The sequence below is a fragment of the Oncorhynchus mykiss genome, unplaced genomic scaffold, assembly GCF_013265735.2.
Source record: "Oncorhynchus mykiss isolate Arlee unplaced genomic scaffold, USDA_OmykA_1.1 un_scaffold_373, whole genome shotgun sequence".
Taxonomy (NCBI): Eukaryota; Metazoa; Chordata; class Actinopteri; order Salmoniformes; family Salmonidae; genus Oncorhynchus; species Oncorhynchus mykiss.
The window spans coordinates 75,973-88,635 of NW_023493820.1; the positions used below are offsets into that span (position 1 = coordinate 75,973).

The 12,663-nt window shown below is 41.2% G+C and overlaps 18 non-coding genes across 18 annotated transcripts; 9 read left to right on the forward strand and 9 right to left on the reverse strand.

The window, feature by feature from the left end:
• The first annotated feature begins 657 nt into the window (after window positions 1-657).
• Window positions 658-729, forward strand: trnap-agg. Its single transcript has one exon. It is a non-coding gene; the product is annotated as a tRNA-Pro (tRNA).
• A 278-nt stretch (window positions 730-1,007) lies between these two features.
• trnag-ucc lies at window positions 1,008-1,079 on the reverse strand. The gene has a single exon. It is a non-coding gene; the product is annotated as a tRNA-Gly (tRNA).
• A 980-nt stretch (window positions 1,080-2,059) lies between these two features.
• trnap-agg lies at window positions 2,060-2,131 on the forward strand. The gene has a single exon. It is a non-coding gene; the product is annotated as a tRNA-Pro (tRNA).
• Window positions 2,132-2,409: 278 nt separating this feature from the next.
• Window positions 2,410-2,481, reverse strand: trnag-ucc. Its single transcript has one exon. It is a non-coding gene; the product is annotated as a tRNA-Gly (tRNA).
• A 981-nt stretch (window positions 2,482-3,462) lies between these two features.
• trnap-agg lies at window positions 3,463-3,534 on the forward strand. The gene has a single exon. It is a non-coding gene; the product is annotated as a tRNA-Pro (tRNA).
• A 278-nt stretch (window positions 3,535-3,812) lies between these two features.
• Window positions 3,813-3,884, reverse strand: trnag-ucc. Its single transcript has one exon. It is a non-coding gene; the product is annotated as a tRNA-Gly (tRNA).
• A 975-nt stretch (window positions 3,885-4,859) lies between these two features.
• trnap-agg lies at window positions 4,860-4,931 on the forward strand. Its single transcript has one exon. It is a non-coding gene; the product is annotated as a tRNA-Pro (tRNA).
• A 278-nt stretch (window positions 4,932-5,209) lies between these two features.
• On the reverse strand, window positions 5,210-5,281 carry trnag-ucc. Its single transcript has one exon. It is a non-coding gene; the product is annotated as a tRNA-Gly (tRNA).
• A 981-nt stretch (window positions 5,282-6,262) lies between these two features.
• On the forward strand, window positions 6,263-6,334 carry trnap-agg. Its single transcript has one exon. It is a non-coding gene; the product is annotated as a tRNA-Pro (tRNA).
• A 278-nt stretch (window positions 6,335-6,612) lies between these two features.
• On the reverse strand, window positions 6,613-6,684 carry trnag-ucc. Its single transcript has one exon. It is a non-coding gene; the product is annotated as a tRNA-Gly (tRNA).
• A 980-nt stretch (window positions 6,685-7,664) lies between these two features.
• On the forward strand, window positions 7,665-7,736 carry trnap-agg. Its single transcript has one exon. It is a non-coding gene; the product is annotated as a tRNA-Pro (tRNA).
• Window positions 7,737-8,014: 278 nt separating this feature from the next.
• trnag-ucc lies at window positions 8,015-8,086 on the reverse strand. The gene has a single exon. It is a non-coding gene; the product is annotated as a tRNA-Gly (tRNA).
• A 981-nt stretch (window positions 8,087-9,067) lies between these two features.
• On the forward strand, window positions 9,068-9,139 carry trnap-agg. The gene has a single exon. It is a non-coding gene; the product is annotated as a tRNA-Pro (tRNA).
• A 278-nt stretch (window positions 9,140-9,417) lies between these two features.
• Window positions 9,418-9,489, reverse strand: trnag-ucc. The gene has a single exon. It is a non-coding gene; the product is annotated as a tRNA-Gly (tRNA).
• A 980-nt stretch (window positions 9,490-10,469) lies between these two features.
• trnap-agg lies at window positions 10,470-10,541 on the forward strand. The gene has a single exon. It is a non-coding gene; the product is annotated as a tRNA-Pro (tRNA).
• Window positions 10,542-10,819: 278 nt separating this feature from the next.
• Window positions 10,820-10,891, reverse strand: trnag-ucc. Its single transcript has one exon. It is a non-coding gene; the product is annotated as a tRNA-Gly (tRNA).
• A 981-nt stretch (window positions 10,892-11,872) lies between these two features.
• trnap-agg lies at window positions 11,873-11,944 on the forward strand. Its single transcript has one exon. It is a non-coding gene; the product is annotated as a tRNA-Pro (tRNA).
• Window positions 11,945-12,222: 278 nt separating this feature from the next.
• trnag-ucc lies at window positions 12,223-12,294 on the reverse strand. The gene has a single exon. It is a non-coding gene; the product is annotated as a tRNA-Gly (tRNA).
• Between the last annotated feature and the right edge of the window lie 369 nt (window positions 12,295-12,663).

Sequence of the window (12,663 nt, forward strand, 5' to 3'; positions counted from 1 at the left end):
GGGATGTAGAGAAAAATTGAGAATACCACCGTGTTCGTGAGGGTCTCCTCATTCCAGAGAGTGGTCATATGAATTTGTAGGTCAAACGGTTCGGAAGCTAGAGATGTTTTTGTGAGAAGACCGATTATAGGTATTGTCTCATGGTTTGACAAAAACCGATCTAGGTCCACCATCTTTCACTGCAAATATGGAGCGTTAACATAAGCAGTTGTGGAGGATTGAGACGGATACGCCGAGTCTTAATCTCTCTAGTTGAAAACGGATCTATTTGAATGGGTATTTTCAAAGTTAATTGACTTTGATTCACGTACCTTTACGTCATTTGACTCAAAATAAATGAGTTCCATTCTTTTGGAAGTCTTATTTTTTCATTTGTTTTTTAAAAAATGAATTGATCTCATTTTGCACTTTATTAATTTGTAAAAACTCGTCATCATTTTGCTGTCGCGACTGAACAAGACAGAATGTGAAAGACACAGCAGATGAACTACAGAAGATTTGAACTGAAACATGGTCAAGATTTTGGAAGACTGTTATGCTCACAAGTAAAGCACAAAACACTCACATGATGTTCAATCGTTCCAAGCACCATGGACACGTCAATCGATATCTTCACTGTCATTGCTGCAGAAAGCAAAAAAATAACTTCTGGTATAAGGCTCGTTGGTCTAGGGGTATGATTCTCGCTTAGGGTGCGAGAGGTCCCGGGTTCAAATCCCGGATGAGCCCTTTTGCAGATCCTTGAACAATCTCAGACAGGCAGATCTTGTTGGAACGCCGACTATCACCTCTTGGGCGCAGGACAAGGTGGCTGAATGGTTTTGGCGATAGGACTGCAAATCTATTTTGATAAGCACTTGTTGGTTCAACGTCGCACAACATTTATTATTTTAGATAACCTGCAGAATGTAGGAGCAATTCTGACTTCCAAGTACAAGGATAATGATTCAAATGTAATACACTTGAAATGACATCCAGCCCCTAAAACAAATTAATTCCTCAGGCTCTGCATTGGCCGGGAATCGAACCCGGGTCAACTGCTTGGAAGGCAGCTATGCTCACCACTATACCACCAATGCTATGTGCAGCTCAGTAGCAACATTGAGACATCGACTCATAATTTGACCGTCATTTTGGTGGAAAGTGATAATTCACTTTCACGGTTTAGGTGTATGATTATGGCTTAGGTTGCGAGAGGTCCCTGGTTAAAAAATCTATCATTTTAATCACTACAGGTTACCTTCAGATTAGTCCCGTGACACTTGTTGGGAACGTAGGGCAAAACGGAGAACATTGCGACAAGTGGGGTCACATTAGTTTGTAGCCCAAGATTTTGGATTCTACAAACAGAACTTGGCACATAGACGGTTGTGACTTCAGACGAGTCTCCTGACACTTGTGGGGGATGTAGAGAAGAATTGAGAATACCACCGTGTTCGTGAGGGTCTCCTCATTCCAGAGAGTGGTCATATGAATTTGTAGGTCAAACGGTTCGGAAGCTAGAGATGTTTTTGTGAGAAGACCGATTATAGGTATTGTCTCATGGTTTGACAAAAACCGATCTAGGTCCACCATCTTTCACTGCAAATATGGAGCGTTAACATAAGCAGTTGTGGAGGATTGAGACGGATACGCCGAGTCTTAATCTCTCTAGTTGAAAACGGATCTATTTGAATGGGTATTTTCAAAGTTAATTGACTTTGATTCACGTACCTTTACGTCATTTGACTCAAAATAAATGAGTTCCATTCTTTTGGAAGTCTTATTTTTTCATTTGTTTTTTAAAAAATGAATTGATCTCATTTTGCACTTTATTAATTTGTAAAAACTCGTCATCATTTTGCTGTCGCGACTGAACAAGACAGAATGTGAAAGACACAGCAGATGAACTACAGAAGATTTGAACTGAAACATGGTCAAGATTTTGGAAGACTGTTATGCTCACAAGTAAAGCACAAAACACTCACATGATGTTCAATCGTTCCAAACACCATGGACACGTCAATCGATATCTTCACTGTCATTGCTGCAGAAAGCAAAAAAATAACTTCTGGTATAAGGCTCGTTGGTCTAGGGGTATGATTCTCGCTTAGGGTACGAGAGGTCCCGGGTTCAAATCCCGGATGAGCCCTTTTGCAGATCCTTGAACAATCTCAGACAGGCAGATCTTGTTGGAACGCCGACTATCACCTCTTGGGCGCAGGACAAGGTGGCTGAATGGTTTTGGCGATAGGACTGCAAATCTATTTTGATAAGCACTTGTTGGTTCAACGTCGCACAACATTTATTATTTTAGATAACCTGCAGAATGTAGGAGCAATTCTGACTTCCAAGTACAAGGATAATGATTCAAATGTAATACACTTGAAATGACATCCAGCCCCTAAAACAAATTAATTCCTCAGGCTCTGCATTGGCCGGGAATCGAACCCGGGTCAACTGTTTGGAAGGCAGCTATGCTCACCACTATACCACCAATGCTATGTGCAGCTCAGTAGCAACATTGAGACATCGACTCATAATTTGACCGTCATTTTGGTGGAAAGTGATAATTCACTTTCACGGTTTAGGTGTATGATTATGGCTTAGGTTGCGAGAGGTCCCTGGTTAAAAAATCTATCATTTTAATCACTACAGGTTACCTTCAGATTAGTCCCGTGACACTTGTTGGGAACGTAGGGCAAAACGGAGAACATTGCGACAAGTGGGGTCACATTAGTTTGTAGCCCAAGATTTTGGATTCTACAAACAGAACTTGGCACATAGACGGTTGTGACTTCAGACGAGTCTCCTGACACTTGTGGGGGATGTAGAGAAAAATTGAGAATACCACCGTGTTCGTGAGGGTCTCCTCATTCCAGAGAGTGGTCATATGAATTTGTAGGTCAAACGGTTCGGAAGCTAGAGATGTTTTTGTGAGAAGACCGATTATAGGTATTGTCTCATGGTTTGACAAAAACCGATCTAGGTCCACCATCTTTCACTGCAAATATGGAGGGTTAACATAAGCAAGTTGTGGAGGATTGAGACGGATTCGCCGAGTCTTAATCTCTCTAGTTGAAAACGGATCTATTTGAATGGGTATTTTCAAAATTAATTGACTTTGATTCACGTACCTTTACGTCATTTGACTCAAAATAAATGAGTTCCATTCTTTTGGAAGTCTTATTTTTTCATTTGTTTTTTAAAAAATGAATTGATCTCATTTTGCACTTTATTAATTTGTAAAAACTCGTCATCATTTTGCTGTCGCGACTGAACAAGACAGAATGTGAAAGACACAGCAGATGAACTACAGAAGATTTGAACTGAAACATGGTCAAGATTTTGGAAGACTGTTATGCTCACAAGTAAAGCACAAAACACTCACATGATGTTCAATCGTTCCAAGCACCATGGACACGTCAATCGATATCTTCACTGTCATTGCTGCAGAAAGCAAAAAAATAACTTCTGGTATAAGGCTCGTTGGTCTAGGGGTATGATTCTCGCTTAGGGTGCGAGAGGTCCCGGGTTCAAATCCCGGATGAGCCCTTTTGCAGATCCTTGAACAATCTCAGACAGGCAGATCTTGTCGGAATGCCGACTATCACCTCTTGGGCGCAGGACAAGGTGGCTGAATGGTTTTGGCGATAGGACTGCAAATCTATTTTGATATGCACTTGTTGGTTCAACGTCGCACAACATTTATTATTTTAGATAACCTGCAGAATGTAGGAGCAATTCTGACTTCCAAGTACAAGGATAATGATTCAAATGTAATACACTTGAAATGACATCCAGCCCCTAAAACAAATGAATTCCTCAGGCTCTGCATTGGCCGGGAATCGAACCCGGGTCAACTGCTTGGAAGGCAGCTATGCTCACCACTATACCACCAATGCTATGTGCAGTAGCAACATTGAGACATCGACTCATAATTTGACCGTCATTTTGGTGGAAAGTGATAATTCACTTTCACGGTTTAGGTGTATGATTATGGCTTAGGTTGCGAGAGGTCCCTGGTTAAAAAATCTATCATTTTAATCACTACAGGTTACCTTCAGATTAGTCCCGTGACACTTGTTGGGAACGTAGGGCAAAACGGAGAACATTGCGACAAGTGGGGTCACATTAGTTTGTAGCCCAAGATTTTGGATTCTACAAACAGAACTTGGCACATAGACGGTTGTGACTTCAGACGAGTCTCCTGACACTTGTGGGGGATGTAGAGAAAAATTGAGAATACCACCGTGTTCGTGAGGGTCTCCTCATTCCAGAGAGTGGTCATATGAATTTGTAGGTCAAACGGTTCGGAAGCTAGAGATGTTTTTGTGAGAAGACCGATTATAGGTATTGTCTCATGGTTTGACAAAAACCGATCTAGGTCCACCATCTTTCACTGCAAATATGGAGCGTTAACATAAGCAGTTGTGGAGGATTGAGACGGATACGCCGAGTCTTAATCTCTCTAGTTGAAAACGGATCTATTTGAATGGGTATTTTCAAAATTAATTGACTTTGATTCACGTACCTTTACGTCATTTGACTCAAAATAAATGAGTTCCATTCTTTTGGAAGTCTTATTTTTTCATTTGTTTTTTAAAAAATGAATTGATCTCATTTTGCACTTTATTAATTTGTAAAAACTCGTCATCATTTTGCTGTCGCGACTGAACAAGACAGAATGTGAAAGACACAGCAGATGAACTACAGAAGATTTGAACTGAAACATGGTCAAGATTTTGGAAGACTGTTATGCTCACAAGTAAAGCACAAAACACTCACATGATGTTCAATCGTTCCAAGCACCATGGACACGTCAATCGATATCTTCACTGTCATTGCTGCAGAAAGCAAAAAAATAACTTCTGGTATAAGGCTCGTTGGTCTAGGGGTATGATTCTCGCTTAGGGTGTGAGAGGTCCCGGGTTCAAATCCCGGATGAGCCCTTTTGCAGATCCTTGAACAATCTCAGACAGGCAGATCTTGTTGGAACGCCGACTATCACCTCTTGGGCGCAGGACAAGGTGGCTGAATGGTTTTGGCGATAGGACTGCAAATCTATTTTGATAAGCACTTGTTGGTTCAACGTCGCACAACATTTATTATTTTAGATAACCTGCAGAATGTAGGAGCAATTCTGACTTCCAAGTACAAGGATAATGATTCAAATGTAATACACTTGAAATGACATCCAGCCCCTAAAACAAATTAATTCCTCAGGCTCTGCATTGGCCGGGAATCGAACCCGGGTCAACTGCTTGGAAGGCAGCTATGCTCACCACTATACCACCAATGCTATGTGCAGCTCAGTAGCAACATTGAGACATCGACTCATAATTTGACCGTCATTTTGGTGGAAAGTGATAATTCACTTTCACGGTTTAGGTGTATGATTATGGCTTAGGTTGCGAGAGGTCCCTGGTTAAAAAATCTATCATTTTAATCACTACAGGTTACCTTCAGATTAGTCCCGTGACACTTGTTGGGAACGTAGGGCAAAACGGAGAACATTGCGACAAGTGGGGTCACATTAGTTTGTAGCCCAAGATTTTGGATTCTACAAACAGAACTTGGCACATAGACGGTTGTGACTTCAGACGAGTCTCCTGACACTTGTGGGGGATGTAGAGAAAAATTGAGAATACCACCGTGTTCGTGAGGGTCTCCTCATTCCAGAGAGTGGTCATATGAATTTGTAGGTCAAACGGTTCGGAAGCTAGAGATGTTTTTGTGAGAAGACCGATTATAGGTATTGTCTCATGGTTTGACAAAAACCGATCTAGGTCCACCATCTTTCACTGCAAATATGGAGGGTTAACATAAGCAAGTTGTGGAGGATTGAGACGGATACGCCGAGTCTTAATCTCTCTAGTTGAAAACGGATCTATTTGAATGGGTATTTTCAAAATTAATTGACTTTGATTCACGTACCTTTACGTCATTTGACTCAAAATAAATGAGTTCCATTCTTTTGGAAGTCTTATTTTTTCATTTGTTTTTTAAAAAATGAATTGATCTCATTTTGCACTTTATTAATTTGTAAAAACTCGTCATCATTTTGCTGTCGCGACTGAACAAGACAGAATGTGAAAGACACAGCAGATGAACTACAGAAGATTTGAACTGAAACATGGTCAAGATTTTGGAAGACTGTTATGCTCACAAGTAAAGCACAAAACACTCACATGATGTTCAATCGTTCCAAGCACCATGGACACGTCAATCGATATCTTCACTGTCATTGCTGCAGAAAGCAAAAAAATAACTTCTGGTATAAGGCTCGTTGGTCTAGGGGTATGATTCTCGCTTAGGGTGCGAGAGGTCCCGGGTTCAAATCCCGGATGAGCCCTTTTGCAGATCCTTGAACAATCTCAGACAGGCAGATCTTGTTGGAACGCCGACTATCACCTCTTGGGCGCAGGACAAGGTGGCTGAATGGTTTTGGCGATAGGACTGCAAATCTATTTTGATAAGCACTTGTTGGTTCAACGTCGCACAACATTTATTATTTTAGATAACCTGCAGAATGTAGGAGCAATTCTGACTTCCAAGTACAAGGATAATGATTCAAATGTAATACACTTGAAATGACATCCAGCCCCTAAAACAAATTAATTCCTCAGGCTCTGCATTGGCCGGGAATCGAACCCGGGTCAACTGCTTGGAAGGCAGCTATGCTCACCACTATACCACCAATGCTATGTGCAGCTCAGTAGCAACATTGAGACATCGACTCATAATTTGACCGTCATTTTGGTGGAAAGTGATAATTCACTTTCACGGTTTAGGTGTATGATTATGGCTTAGGTTGCGAGAGGTCCCTGGTTAAAAAATCTATCATTTTAATCACTACAGGTTACCTTCAGATTAGTCCCGTGACACTTGTTGGGAACGTAGGGCAAAACGGAGAACATTGCGACAAGTGGGGTCACATTAGTTTGTAGCCCAAGATTTTGGATTCTACAAACAGAACTTGGCACATAGACGGTTGTGACTTCAGACGAGTCTCCTGACACTTGTGGGGGATGTAGAGAAAAATTGAGAATACCACCGTGTTCGTGAGGGTCTCCTCATTCCAGAGAGTGGTCATATGAATTTGTAGGTCAAACGGTTCGGAAGCTAGAGATGTTTTTGTGAGAAGACCGATTATAGGTATTGTCTCATGGTTTGACAAAAACCGATCTAGGTCCACCATCTTTCACTGCAAATATGGAGGGTTAACATAAGCAGTTGTGGAGGATTGAGACGGATACGCCGAGTCTTAATCTCTCTAGTTGAAAACGGATCTATTTGAATGGGTATTTTCAAAATTAATTGACTTTGATTCACGTACCTTTGCGTCATTTGACTCAAAATAAATGAGTTCCATTCTTTTGGAAGTCTTATTTTTTCATTTGTTTTTTAAAAAATGAATTGATCTCATTTTGCACTTTATTAATTTGTAAAAACTCGTCATCATTTTGCTGTCGCGACTGAACAAGACAGAATGTGAAAGACACAGCAGATGAACTACAGAAGATTTGAACTGAAACATGGTCAAGATTTTGGAAGACTGTTATGCTCACAAGTAAAGCACAAAACACTCACATGATGTTCAATCGTTCCAAGCACCATGGACACGTCAATCGATATCTTCACTGTCATTGCTGCAGAAAGCAAAAAAATAACTTCTGGTATAAGGCTCGTTGGTCTAGGGGTATGATTCTCGCTTAGGGTGCGAGAGGTCCCGGGTTCAAATCCCGGATGAGCCCTTTTGCAGATCCTTGAACAATCTCAGACAGGCAGATCTTGTTGGAACGCCGACTATCACCTCTTGGGCGCAGGACAAGGTGGCTGAATGGTTTTGGCGATAGGACTGCAAATCTATTTTGATAAGCACTTGTTGGTTCAACGTCGCACAACATTTATTATTTTAGATAACCTGCAGAATGTAGGAGCAATTCTGACTTCCAAGTACAAGGATAATGATTCAAATGTAATACACTTGAAATGACATCCAGCCCCTAAAACAAATTAATTCCTCAGGCTCTGCATTGGCCGGGAATCGAACCCGGGTCAACTGCTTGGAAGGCAGCTATGCTCACCACTATACCACCAATGCTATGTGCAGCTCAGTAGCAACATTGAGACATCGACTCATAATTTGACCGTCATTTTGGTGGAAAGTGATAATTCACTTTCACGGTTTAGGTGTATGATTATGGCTTAGGTTGCGAGAGGTCCCTGGTTAAAAAATCTATCATTTTAATCACTACAGGTTACCTTCAGATTAGTCCCGTGACACTTGTTGGGAACGTAGGGCAAAACGGAGAACATTGCGACAAGTGGGGTCACATTAGTTTGTAGCCCAAGATTTTGGATTCTACAAACAGAACTTGGCACATAGACGGTTGTGACTTCAGACGAGTCTCCTGACACTTGTGGGGGATGTAGAGAAAAATTGAGAATACCACCGTGTTCGTGAGGGTCTCCTCATTCCAGAGAGTGGTCATATGAATTTGTAGGTCAAACGGTTCGGAAGCTAGAGATGTTTTTGTGAGAAGACCGATTATAGGTATTGTCTCATGGTTTGACAAAAACCGATCTAGGTCCACCATCTTTCACTGCAAATATGGAGGGTTAACATAAGCAAGTTGTGGAGGATTGAGACGGATACGCCGAGTCTTAATCTCTCTAGTTGAAAACGGATCTATTTGAATGGGTATTTTCAAAATTAATTGACTTTGATTCACGTACCTTTACGTCATTTGACTCAAAATAAATGAGTTCCATTCTTTTGGAAGTCTTATTTTTTCATTTGTTTTTTAAAAAATGAATTGATCTCATTTTGCACTTTATTAATTTGTAAAAACTCGTCATCATTTTGCTGTCGCGACTGAACAAGACAGAATGTGAAAGACACAGCAGATGAACTACAGAAGATTTGAACTGAAACATGGTCAAGATTTTGGAAGACTGTTATGCTCACAAGTAAAGCACAAAACACTCACATGATGTTCAATCGTTCCAAGCACCATGGACACGTCAATCGATATCTTCACTGTCATTGCTGCAGAAAGCAAAAAAATAACTTCTGGTATAAGGCTCGTTGGTCTAGGGGTATGATTCTCGCTTAGGGTGCGAGAGGTCCCGGGTTCAAATCCCGGATGAGCCCTTTTGCAGATCCTTGAACAATCTCAGACAGGCAGATCTTGTTGGAACGCCGACTATCACCTCTTGGGCGCAGGACAAGGTGGCTGAATGGTTTTGGCGATAGGACTGCAAATCTATTTTGATAAGCACTTGTTGGTTCAACGTCGCACAACATTTATTATTTTAGATAACCTGCAGAATGTAGGAGCAATTCTGACTTCCAAGTACAAGGATAATGATTCAAATGTAATACACTTGAAATGACATCCAGCCCCTAAAACAAATTAATTCCTCAGGCTCTGCATTGGCCGGGAATCGAACCCGGGTCAACTGCTTGGAAGGCAGCTATGCTCACCACTATACCACCAATGCTATGTGCAGCTCAGTAGCAACATTGAGACATCGACTCATAATTTGACCGTCATTTTGGTGGAAAGTGATAATTCACTTTCACGGTTTAGGTGTATGATTATGGCTTAGGTTGCGAGAGGTCCCTGGTTAAAAAATCTATCATTTTAATCACTACAGGTTACCTTCAGATTAGTCCCGTGACACTTGTTGGGAACGTAGGGCAAAACGGAGAACATTGCGACAAGTGGGGTCACATTAGTTTGTAGCCCAAGATTTTGGATTCTACAAACAGAACTTGGCACATAGACGGTTGTGACTTCAGACGAGTCTCCTGACACTTGTGGGGGATGTAGAGAAAAATTGAGAATACCACCGTGTTCGTGAGGGTCTCCTCATTCCAGAGAGTGGTCATATGAATTTGTAGGTCAAACGGTTCGGAAGCTAGAGATGTTTTTGTGAGAAGACCGATTATAGGTATTGTCTCATGGTTTGACAAAAACCGATCTAGGTCCACCATCTTTCACTGCAAATATGGAGGGTTAACATAAGCAGTTGTGGAGGATTGAGACGGATACGCCGAGTCTTAATCTCTCTAGTTGAAAACGGATCTATTTGAATGGGTATTTTCAAAATTAATTGACTTTGATTCACGTACCTTTGCGTCATTTGACTCAAAATAAATGAGTTCCATTCTTTTGGAAGTCTTATTTTTTCATTTGTTTTTTAAAAAATGAATTGATCTCATTTTGCACTTTATTAATTTGTAAAAACTCGTCATCATTTTGCTGTCGCGACTGAACAAGACAGAATGTGAAAGACACAGCAGATGAACTACAGAAGATTTGAACTGAAACATGGTCAAGATTTTGGAAGACTGTTATGCTCACAAGTAAAGCACAAAACACTCACATGATGTTCAATCGTTCCAAGCACCATGGACACGTCAATCGATATCTTCACTGTCATTGCTGCAGAAAGCAAAAAAATAACTTCTGGTATAAGGCTCGTTGGTCTAGGGGTATGATTCTCGCTTAGGGTGCGAGAGGTCCCGGGTTCAAATCCCGGATGAGCCCTTTTGCAGATCCTTGAACAATCTCAGACAGGCAGATCTTGTTGGAACGCCGACTATCACCTCTTGGGCGCAGGACAAGGTGGCTGAATGGTTTTGGCGATAGGACTGCAAATCTATTTTGATAAGCACTTGTTGGTTCAACGTCGCACAACATTTATTATTTTAGATAACCTGCAGAATGTAGGAGCAATTCTGACTTCCAAGTACAAGGATAATGATTCAAATGTAATACACTTGAAATGACATCCAGCCCCTAAAACAAATTAATTCCTCAGGCTCTGCATTGGCCGGGAATCGAACCCGGGTCAACTGCTTGGAAGGCAGCTATGCTCACCACTATACCACCAATGCTATGTGCAGCTCAGTAGCAACATTGAGACATCGACTCATAATTTGACCGTCATTTTGGTGGAAAGTGATAATTCACTTTCACGGTTTAGGTGTATGATTATGGCTTAGGTTGCGAGAGGTCCCTGGTTAAAAAATCTATCATTTTAATCACTACAGGTTACCTTCAGATTAGTCCCGTGACACTTGTTGGGAACGTAGGGCAAAACGGAGAACATTGCGACAAGTGGGGTCACATTAGTTTGTAGCCCAAGATTTTGGATTCTACAAACAGAACTTGGCACATAGACGGTTGTGACTTCAGACGAGTCTCCTGACACTTGTGGGGGATGTAGAGAAAAATTGAGAATACCACCGTGTTCGTGAGGGTCTCCTCATTCCAGAGAGTGGTCATATGAATTTGTAGGTCAAACGGTTCGGAAGCTAGAGATGTTTTTGTGAGAAGACCGATTATAGGTATTGTCTCATGGTTTGACAAAAACCGATCTAGGTCCACCATCTTTCACTGCAAATATGGAGGGTTAACATAAGCAAGTTGTGGAGGATTGAGACGGATACGCCGAGTCTTAATCTCTCTAGTTGAAAACGGATCTATTTGAATGGGTATTTTCAAAATTAATTGACTTTGATTCACGTACCTTTACGTCATTTGACTCAAAATAAATGAGTTCCATTCTTTTGGAAGTCTTATTTTTTCATTTGTTTTTTAAAAAATGAATTGATCTCATTTTGCACTTTATTAATTTGTAAAAACTCGTCATCATTTTGCTGTCGCGACTGAACAAGACAGAATGTGAAAGACACAGCAGATGAACTACAGAAGATTTGAACTGAAACATGGTCAAGATTTTGGAAGACTGTTATGCTCACAAGTAAAGCACAAAACACTCACATGATGTTCAATCGTTCCAAGCACCATGGACACGTCAATCGATATCTTCACTGTCATTGCTGCAGAAAGCAAAAAAATAACTTCTGGTATAAGGCTCGTTGGTCTAGGGGTATGATTCTCGCTTAGGGTGCGAGAGGTCCCGGGTTCAAATCCCGGATGAGCCCTTTTGCAGATCCTTGAACAATCTCAGACAGGCAGATCTTGTTGGAACGCCGACTATCACCTCTTGGGCGCAGGACAAGGTGGCTGAATGGTTTTGGCGATAGGACTGCAAATCTATTTTGATAAGCACTTGTTGGTTCAACGTCGCACAACATTTATTATTTTAGATAACCTGCAGAATGTAGGAGCAATTCTGACTTCCAAGTACAAGGATAATGATTCAAATGTAATACACTTGAAATGACATCCAGCCCCTAAAACAAATTAATTCCTCAGGCTCTGCATTGGCCGGGAATCGAACCCGGGTCAACTGCTTGGAAGGCAGCTATGCTCACCACTATACCACCAATGCTATGTGCAGCTCAGTAGCAACATTGAGACATCGACTCATAATTTGACCGTCATTTTGGTGGAAAGTGATAATTCACTTTCACGGTTTAGGTGTATGATTATGGCTTAGGTTGCGAGAGGTCCCTGGTTAAAAAATCTATCATTTTAATCACTACAGGTTACCTTCAGATTAGTCCCGTGACACTTGTTGGGAACGTAGGGCAAAACGGAGAACATTGCGACAAGTGGGGTCACATTAGTTTGTAGCCCAAGATTTTGGATTCTACAAACAGAACTTGGCACATAGACGGTTGTGACTTCAGACGAGTCTCCTGACACTTGTGGGGGATGTAGAGAAAAATTGAGAATACCACCGTGTTCGTGAGGGTCT